Below are 10,497 nucleotides of genomic sequence, written 5' to 3' on the forward strand. Positions count from 1 at the left end.
CACCCCCACAACTGCTTGTACCCACAGCATCCCCACCAGTGCCTGCATCCGCTACACCACTGACTGCAACCGCTGCACCACACCAATTCCTGCACATGGTGCACATCCTTAACTCCTGCACACACTGCACCTTCTCCACTTTCTGTACCCACTGCTCTTCCACAAATGCCTGCACCCACTCCACCTCCACAACTGCCTGCACCTGCTGCACCCCCACCATGACTGCACCTGATCCAGCAATGACTGCACCCACTGCACGTCCTCCACTGCCTGCACATCCTCAACTGCCTGCACACTCTGCAACTCCTCCACTCTGTTCCCACTGCAACTCCTCCACTCTGTTCCCACTGCACCTCCTCCACTGTCTGCACCCACTGCACCGCCACCATTGCCTTCCCGCGCTGCAACTCCACCACTGCCTGCACCGTCACCCGACCCCGCTTTGCCGTCATCGCTTCCCCCCCCTGCTGCACCGCCGCCGCTGCCCGTCCCCTCTGAGCCGTCGCCGCTGCCCGCCCCCGCTTCTTCGTCGCCGCCACCCGCCCCCGCTGCGACGCCGCTGCTGCTGCCCGCCCCCGCTGTGACGCCGCTGCTGCTGCTGCCCGCCCTCGCTGTGACGCCGCTGCTGCTGCCCGCCCCAGCTGCGCCGTCGCCGCTGCCCACCCCCGCTGCCCACCATCGCTGCTGCCCGCCCCCGCTGCCCACCCCAGTTGTGCCATCGCTACTGCCCGCCCCCGCTGCGCCGTCGCTGCTGCCCGTCCCCACTGCGCCGTCGCCACTGCCCGCTCCCACTGCGCCGTCGCCGCTGCCCGCTCCCACTGCGCCGTCGCCACTGCCCGTCCCCACTGCGCCATCGCCACTGCCCGCCCCCACTGCGCCGTCGCCGCTGCCCACCCCAGCTGCGTCATCGCTGCTGCCCGCCCCGCTGCGCCGTCGCTGCTGCCCGTCCCCACTGCGCCGTCGCCACTGCCCGCCCCCGCTGCCCGCCCCCGCTGCCCGCCCCCTCTGCGCCGTCGCCACTGCCCTTCCCCTCGGCGACGTTACCGCTGCCTGCCACTGCTCGCTGCCGCTGACGTTACCAAATTAAGTTCTTCCTCAGGACGATAGATGGAGAAATGCGGTTTCCTCACCTTTCTTCCAAATTTTCTTTGATGTTATTTTGAGCGGATTGGGTGTAAAACTTCGAAATGAAAAGAAACATGGAGTCGCAAAATGGCGGCGTGGCTCCACCTCAGCGAGATACGAAGCGGGAGAGGGTTACCATGAATAGCGTAACGAACCGCACAGCACGAAGAAAACGTTCTCATCCACTGGTTCAAACCACGTGGTCACAGCATGCGTCATGGCAAACGAAGCAGGACGACGACGCCGACATTATCAAGCTTCGTGCCCGATTGGGGGATACCTTGGAGCAGAGGAGGTGTGATGAGAATTATACAGAGGAGTTACAACTTAAATTGGACGAGGCATTATGGCACGCAGACGAGGTTCAGGAAAATTATGTGCACAGGGAATCACAAAAATTGGCCGATGCACAGGAACGAATTTGGGGGCTGGAAAAGGAGTTAGCCAACACAGGTGAGGAACTTCATGGAGAAATGATTAAAGTAGAGTGGTTTACCCGTCGGTTGTTGGAACATGAGAAGAGCGAACTGAACAAAAGAATAGAGGAGGAGCAAATTAGTAACTCCCGGGATAGGAAGAGCTTGGAGGAAGAATGGAAAATAAAGCTGGAAAAGGAAAAACGGGAACACGATTTGGAATTGAAACAGCTGAAGGAAGAATTGTTGGAAAAGTCAAGACAGTTCAAGGAACTACAGGGAGAAATGAGGAAAGTAGAGTGGAGTACCCATAAGTTGGAACATGAGAAGGGCAAACTGAACAAAAGAATGGAGAAAGAGCAAATTTGTAACTCCCGGGATAGGGAGAACTTGGAAGAAGAATGGAAAACAAAGTTGGAATTGCAACAACTGAAGGAAAAGGTAAGAACAGGCAATCAGATTAGAGAAATCTGAGAACAGGAGAAAGAAAGAAAAAAATTAATATCTGGAACAACTCGAGCAGTGGTTCTTAACATGGGTTCAGTGAGCCAGTCTCAAGAGTTCGGTGAAAGCCCTCCGAAACACATTGCAATTTTGCTATAATTTGCTTTCGGTCCAACTTAATTTTATTACTTGTTTTTTTCAGGAACAGGATGTCAAGTAAATTTAGTCGCATTGCAAATTTCGTTGCAAATTTAGTCGCAAGTCCAACGAAATTCAGCCTTCAACTCGACGAGACCACCGACGTTTCTAATTTGAGCCAGCTCATCGTATTTGTGCGTTATGTCAAGGGAGACGAGATCACGGAAGAGCTTCTGTTCTGCAAGCCTCTCACAACAACGACAAAAGCAGCTGACGTGAAGAAACTTGTGGACGACTTCTTCAGAAACAACGGTCTTTCATGGAACATGGTGTCTGCAGTTTCCTCAGACGGGGCTCCAGCCATGCTGGAGCGCAACTCCAGTTTTGGAGCGCTGGTGAAGGCGATGCACCACACGTCATCGTCACGCATTGTGTCCTGCACAGACATTCGCTGGCATCAAAAACTCTGCCTCCAGAACTGGCCGATGTTCTGAAAATCGTCGTTGAAACTGGGAATTACGTGCGAAGCAGTGCTCTGAATCATCGCATCTTCGAAGAGCTGTGCAATGAAATTGGCTCTGAATTCGAAGTCCTTCTTTACCACTGTAACGTTCGGTGGTTATCACGAGGGAAGGTACTGAGGCGTGTTTTTGCCTTGCGTGTAGAATTAGCCCTGTTTCTGCGAGAGCACCAGCATCGCCATGCAACTCATTTAGAGGAATCAAAGTTCATCCTTGCCTTGGCGTACATGGCTAACATCTTCAACACACTCAACCATCTCAATTGCCAGATGTAGGGCGGGTGGAGTGAATGTCATCGAAGCTGAAGAAAAGCTGAGCGCTTTTCGAAAGAAGTTACTGTTGTGGAGGTGGCCAACAGAGAAAGACAACTTTGCAAACTTTCCGCTAAAGGACGAGTGCGTGAGCGGAATTGCAGATGATTCTGAAGTTTGAGGCACTGCTATACCAAGGGAACTGAAGCAAGCGATTGCCACACACTTGGATGAGCTGGGAAAGTCATTTGATGGATATTCCCCTGACCAAGCACAACACCCAGCATGGGTGAGACAGCCATTTACTTTTGGCGTTGGAACGGCAGATGTCAACGATCAATACCTCGACGACCTCATCAAATGTCAGCAGAGACCAGACTCAACAACAACTCTTCGGCACAACAATGCTCTCAACGTTTTGGTGCCGCCAAATGTTAGGGTATCCTCTCATCGCTAACATTGCCCTTGAGATCCTCACGCCGTTCGTCACAACGTATCTCTGTGAGCATGCATTTTCGAAACTGCTGGACATCAAAACACAGAAAAGGAGCAGACTTGCATGTGAAAGTGATATAAGGGTGGCCCTTGCCAAAACAAAGCCACACATTTCCCAGATCGCCTCAAAAAACACAAGAACAAAAATTGCATTAAGATCCAATTCTTCTTATTATCCAAATATACTTTTGAATTTTGATGCAATTTGATTTTTATTTCTGTATTAATTGAAATTGAATTTATTTTCTTCTTATTATGCAAATATACTCTTGAATATTGATGCAATTTTTTTTTCATTTTTGTTATAACTAAAATTGTAATTTTTGGTCAAATTTGAGGGGTTCGGAGAGTGTACGGTGGTTTTTGTTGGGGTTCGGCGCCTCTGAAAAGGTTAAGAACCACTGAACTAGAGGAATACAGTAAGAGAATGGAAGAAATGAGGGGGGAAGCATGCGAAAGAGGTGCGGAGATGAGAAAGGAATTATGGGGAAAAAGCTTCTGAGTCACAGAAACACCAAACCAAAGAGAGGGAATTACAAAACGAGCTGAGGATATTAAGTGAAGAAAGAAAGAGAACGGAGAATGAAATGTTCAGGAACGACACGGAGCAGATTGAACAGTTGGAAGCCAAGCAAGATTAAAGAATGAGATGGAAGAAAGAGTAGTGAAAGAACAACGAATGAAGCAGGAAAGGGAAATCAATTAGTTGAGGAAACGACGAGATTGGAGAATGAAGAACACGAGAGACAGTGGGATTGGAAACAAAAAGAACATGAATTTGAAATTGACCAACTAAAGGAGAGAGTAAGATTGGAAGTACGCGGAGATAGTAAAAGAATAAGGAATGAGGCAGGAAAGGGAAATTAACCAATTGAGAGAAACGAGGACATTGGAGAATGAGGAACATGAGAGATGGTGGGATAGGAAACAAAAATAATATGAATTTGAAATTGACCAACTAAAGGAGAGAGCAAGGTTGGAGTACGCAGAGATGGAAAAACTCCGGAAAGATTACGAACAACTAAAAGTCTCGGAGAGGAAGAACGACTCAAATTGAAAGGAAACTAGAGGCAGTACGTCGGACAGCACAATAATATGGGATGTGTGACATCACCACAGGGAGGAATTTTAGTGGTGCGGGACTTGATTGACATCACTCGTCGGATGACACCCCCAATTAGAGCAAATCCTGGTGATGGAGACATTGAGGGAGCATACGGGGTTGTTGACGAATGGAACACATTTTGAGCAGGTTCAGCATGTGGACCTGACAGCCCCAGAGGAGTGTGGCAAATCGATGATGAGCAACCTGCTGGAGAGAAGCAACCGGACCGAGGTGACTGAAACGAAGCAGGTACGTGTGCACATGCATACATGGTGCGGATGATGAGCTTAAGGTTGGAATTGGATTTTATGTTAATGAAGAGACTCTGTCTGATGGGGTGCATGTATGCGTGACTCCTGAATGTGTGTGTGGAATGCCTGTGAATGAATGCTGTGAGCCCACAGTCCAGACGACAGCACCGGTGTGTGCAGCCAAGGCCGAAACGTGTGTGTGTGTACTCACGTGGTGGTCGGGAATGTCGCCCTGGAATGCGAGGCAGTTGGTCAGTACGCAGGCAAGGTTGAATGTGTGGAGTGTGAACACATAACCTTCGAATGTGCGGAGCCTGTTTTGTGTGGGAGTCCTGAGCGTGGAATGAGTGGTGACGTAGGAAATAGGTTCGAGGTGCAAGGGGAAATGGAAGTGCCACCAGGATAGAACTTGACACAGGGAACGGAAACCATAGTGGACAGCCCCACATGGGTTCTGACAGAGTTCGAGGTGCTGCATCCATGAGCAGGCTTTGGAAATTGGACTTTAATTTCTCTCTCAGCCTCACAGGAACTTCGGGGTAAAGCGCAGATGAGTAGCAAGTGGCACTGGCATGTGTCACATCCTCCCCGTACCCATTTTAGAACAGGAAGTGGCCAGCAGCGACACCGCATGTGTCACTTGGTCTTCAAACCTCTCTGAGGACACGAAGGGTTCGGCGAGCTGAGTGGGTTTTATCTGTCTTCAGGGAGTAAGAGAGAAGAGGGGGAGGCCGCTCCCCCGATTGGGGTTTACCTGATTTCCTCAAACCCTGGAGAAGAGGGGGAGGCCACTTCCCCGATTGGTTTTTACCTGACTTCCGCGAACCCTGGAGAAAAGGAGGGGGTGGACCACAACCACAATTGAGACGTGACCCCTTTTGTGCGTAGTGCTGGATATGATTAAAAAAAGGTGTCTACGAGGAGTCGACACGCTCAAAACGGTCAATCAGAGCCATAACCAGCTCTTACTTTTCACTGGGCATCTGATCTTACCGTCTCCCCATCCACATGAGCACATCAAAGGCTGATTTCTGGTCCGTTGAAGGCTGAATATAAGCATCTCGCAGGGAAACTTTGACGTACTTGGTACCGAAATCTTTCAATACGAACAGCGGTGTACACCTTTCGACGGAAACAAAATCAGCACGATCGAGAGTTGCCTGCGAGTCATCCCTGTTGCTGCACTGAATTCATGCAATCGTTCGGCCAGAATATTCGTCATCAAGATATTGTGTGATTAAATCACCAATAGTCACACTCTAATTTATACCGCTGACATACTTCTTAACGGGGCAACGGGGCCCCTGACTGTCCTTGCTCCCTGCACTGCTCAACACGTCTTTTCATCCCATCGATCCACCTGCAGAGTCCATCACCCAGATTTGGCCTCGTCTGGTGTACCGGCCAGGCTTGGATTTGCAAACTGGACATTGTGAAGAACCAACTGGAACACACCATAGATCTTTCGCTCTTGTGCCGTCGATCTTATCGGGGCTGGGCGCACCGAGGCTGTGTGCGTTCGCGGTGCCGATAGGAGTAGGTCTCCGCCATCTTGCCACTCTGCATGCTCGAGCTGGGCGCTCGAATCCGTTGACATCGGCTTGTCACGAGCCGCATTCATGCCTTCGACACCTTTCCTCTCGTCCATGAGGCACCACCAAATACTCCATGTCTTGTATGTATGTTGTCCAGGCCTAAGGTTTATTTTGCTAGGGTCCCCTTCGAAACCCGTATCCGTAGCCCCCAAGATAAGAGCGGGTTATAGATTAATTATAACGTTTGTGAATGATTTGCTTGTGTCGTGTTCCCCGATGTTTTCCCCAATAAATCTGGCTGATTCATCCGAAATTTGCCACCTTGAATTTATTCGTGTTGCGCTAAAGAACAATCGCTCGATTTGTATTTAAAACGAAACTGGCTCCGGACTGCGGCAGACTTCGATCAGTCTCTGATCAAACCCAGCCTGTAGCCGGGGTGTATATCCCCAACTGGCAAGGTTCATGAGTACTTTAGTATCGTGATCTGAGGCGCATGACCCGAGATCTGTGCTGAACGAGCTGGCATTATAACCCCTGAGACGGTGGTTCTGTGAAGCGCCGCCGAAACTTCAACAATATATGGGTGCGCTTCAGAGCTCGTGAAAGAAATGTGTGTAAACGTGTCTGTCGTAAAGAAAAAATCTTCCCACAAGAGAGGGGATCTATTATTTAACCTTCTCAATGCATCACATTTAAGATCCCATTAGGCATGGGGGGGGGGGGGCGGGGCTAATCTGAACATGCATTTTCGGAAATGACTGTCTGAGGACCTGGATGTTTCGATGCATTCATCAGACCAGATTCTGAAATCCATAACAATATCATATGTGTGAAACTTTTGTTTGGCTGCCAGATCATGTGACCGATGGCGTCATGATTTTTTATTCTGTGGACCATTTTATCTCAAGAGATATGGTCTGTGAATATGGTCCACATAATTTTTAGCCGCGTCTCTCGGAGCGAACGCTGGCTCTAAGAGAGCTCCGCGTTGCTCTTCTTGTTGTTGTTGTTGTTGTTGTTGTTGTTGTTGTTGTTGTTTTTGTTCTTCTTCTTCTTCTGGTGAAGACAAAACCCTTCGGACCCAGCTCTTTTATATTCAGGATCCGGATCTCCTTAAATACTAAACACCTGTACACATCCTCACATTGATGGTGCATTTTGAGAGCGTCTATCATCAACTTTTAAATATATTCGGACATTTGCTTTGAATTTTCGAAAAGTTCACGTTACGATTTAAAGATTTATTCCATTTGATGTGTTGTAATTTCGGAAATACACGATTTTCTCGTCATGAACAGGAGTCTCCATGAAGGGTCTCCCTGTTGGCTCCAACGAGGCATGTGACGAAATATCGGAAGTTGTTGTTATTGCCTTTAGGACGTGGCTCTTGGACACATTTGTCCTTGTTTATTCTGTGGACCATATGCCTTAAAATTTTTACACTGATCGGATGTGGTGTCCGACATATGCAATTATGACGTCATAACGAGGACACCGATGATGTGATAAAAATCACGGTCATTTCCCATGAGGAGTACTTGCTCCGTGCCGAGTTTCAAGTTTTTTCCACGGTGTGGTTTCAGAGACAGAGGGCCAAAGTTTTTCCTTTTTTTTCAATTTGGCTGACACACCACGTAACCTATGACGTCATAATTATCATGAGAGCATTCCACATGAGTCGTCGCTCCAACGGTGAAAATTTCGTCTCGATCTGACAAGCGGTTGCAGAGAAAAACACGAAAGTTCTGTGCGGCCAAATAAACAAATACAAACGATGAGACAAACAAGATGTAATACCCTCTCTTCTGGTGAGGATAATGTGGAAGAAATAAAATTAATTATATTAATGTATTCTCAATTTCGTTATCCTTTGTTTTTATCAGTGCAGAATAAGGTGTTATTTTTGTACTGGAATCAAATTGACTGTCAGTAAAATCTCTTTTTGCAGCCTTTTGATCTCCATGGTGATGTAAATGATGTACAAGCAAGATAAAATGATATCTTACTCAATCTCATTTGCTTTATCTCAATGAAATGTATTGAAACATTCTGTATATCCAAATTAGTATTTCCAATGTTTAAATGAAACTGCTCTGCTGCTCAAGAGAAGGACGCTTTGCTGCTCGTTCCTATTGTCTGGTGGTTATGAAATAACTCCCGAAAGGCGATCCCAACAGACGCCTTGTTGTCCAAGGACGATTATATGACAGCATAAAATGGAATGTCGTATTTTGAGAATCTGGTTGCTCACTGGTGAACGGAAGGTAGAATCAAAGTAGTGGGCTTGTGTCTCCATTCACTCGGCCTCTTCATATTTTGTCTCAACTTTGTTGTTTCCCTCTCCATCTCACAGCCGGTCTCGCTTTCCCGGGCTGTGGTCATGATCTGAGCGTGTCCATCACCCCTTCCCTCCCAAAGTGGCCATGTCTATAGTTCCCTATCTCATGCTTGCCAGCCCTCACCCCCATTGTCCCTTGCCAGATGTTTTCACTCCAGAATAAAATAAAAACAATTGCTCTGTGCATTTTGGACAGACAGAGGATGGTGTTTGTTTTTACTTGTCTTGTTATCCTTTTTTCCCATGCGCATGGTGTTTGTTGTTTTTATTTGTTGTGTGCTGTTAAGAAATGGTTTCAGAAGAAGAACTGAATTATTCACAGTAACCACAACAATTATATCACAACAAGAGCATATGTGGGGTCTGCCTCAAATTTAATTGTCATGACGACGTAAAATGCCGGAATATTTTGTCCAAGTACTCTGAAACACAAGGGGTTTGAAAGTGCTAAAAGGTAATTTGTATTTAACAGTGTTAATGTGAAAAATTAAATTGAAATAAAATAATGATTTTAAAGGTTGGAGATAAAAAAGTGGAAGTTTACCACCATTGATGCAGTCTTGCACACCACCCTATCGAACACGTTTAATTAGTTCTTCGTGCCAGTTGTTTGTGTCCTTGATAACTTCCTTAAAAACAGAAAATTTCCTGTTTGGAATGATTTTCAATCTTGTTTGATTACCAGGTGCAGACAGTAAAATCATTATCTCACTCCTTTCTGTCCATGTGTGATTAGGCCAAATTCAGAGCCAAAGTCACAAACTTCAGGTTCGTTTTCTGATTTGTCTTCAAAATATAACATTAAAATGAAATGAAGAGAAGTTGTTCCTCGATCATAAACTTACATTTGCAGATGGAGAGACAGAAGTGAACCAGTTCCTCAACCACGATTTTGAGTGCGTGGGAAACTAATAATTGTCTTGTCTGAGTTGATTCCCGACCTGACTCTAATCTGTTGAAGGGATGCTTTGTCATGAGGGCATTGCATCGCAATGTGCACCATCTTTCTGATGGACATTAAGCCTGGCATCCCTTCTTCCAGCAATCATTGTTGGACATTAAAAATCCCGCAGTGTCGTTAAAACAGAACATGAAAGTTTCTATTGTCAGCCCGAACAGATTACAAATTCTTGCCACCTTCAATCGGAACTCAGACTTTGCGAGCTGCTTTCTGAAAGACCTTGGCCAAAAACTTTCCCGGTCAGTCCCACATGAAGGTGCAAATAATTGTGGCCATGAATGAAGCAGTAGTCGGAGAATGAAAACGAACTTACATTATAATGAGCCCATCACAAGTAATTCCTTGTTGTCATCAACAAAGACTTCCTTGCAGATGGGATAATTTCCCGAGAATTGGAATATTTCAGGATTTGTAATACCATCTCCCACTGGGAATGGCGCTGTGATACACGTTTCCGTCAAGGAATTGGGGTCCTTTCCCTCCTCTTAACCCCCGAGATATGAAGAATAACCAAAAATACCAAGACCAATGAGGCACCAGACTCACCAAGTGGAGCTTTAATCGTCACTTTTCAAACTGAGATTTAAATTTAATTCCTTTAACTTCATTCACAATCTACTCATTACCTCCACCACTGAAGGTGGACACAGGTTATGTTTTTCTCTCCTGTCTGTCTGTGAAGAGAATACCTCAAAAAGTTTTGGATGAAATTTGGTGGACAGGTTGGTTTGTGTCCATCCATCCATCTATTGGGACCATACTCTGAACAGAGCATCGGTGCTGCCGAAGCAGTTTCCTTGGCAATTTGGCACAATCCTGGACGAGTCGCCACTCCGACGAAGGATACTCGAATGACTCGATCATCCCAGCAAGCTGGTACTCATTTTGCCGACCTCGGAAGGATGGCAGGCTGA

The 10,497-nt window shown here is 46.9% G+C and overlaps 1 protein-coding gene and 1 long non-coding RNA gene across 2 annotated transcripts in view; both read left to right on the plus strand.

Annotated features, from left to right (window-relative positions):
* Positions 1-10,497, plus strand: part of LOC147021051 (uncharacterized) — a 166,040-nt gene that overhangs the window by 80,244 nt on the left and 75,299 nt on the right. The gene's annotated exons all lie outside the window — the stretch shown is intronic.
* The window catches only part of LOC147021052 (uncharacterized), a 25,864-nt gene continuing 16,471 nt past the window's right edge, over positions 1,105-10,497 (plus strand). Inside the window, exon 1 of the long non-coding RNA XR_015061319.1 lies at positions 1,105-4,744. This is a non-coding gene — a long non-coding RNA (uncharacterized LOC147021052). The remainder of the gene's footprint in view (positions 4,745-10,497) is intronic.

The sequence above is a fragment of the Eptatretus burgeri genome, chromosome 8 (assembly GCF_056783735.1).
Source record: "Eptatretus burgeri isolate ZD-2024b chromosome 8, Ebu_testis_v1, whole genome shotgun sequence".
Taxonomy (NCBI): Eukaryota; Metazoa; Chordata; class Myxini; order Myxiniformes; family Myxinidae; genus Eptatretus; species Eptatretus burgeri.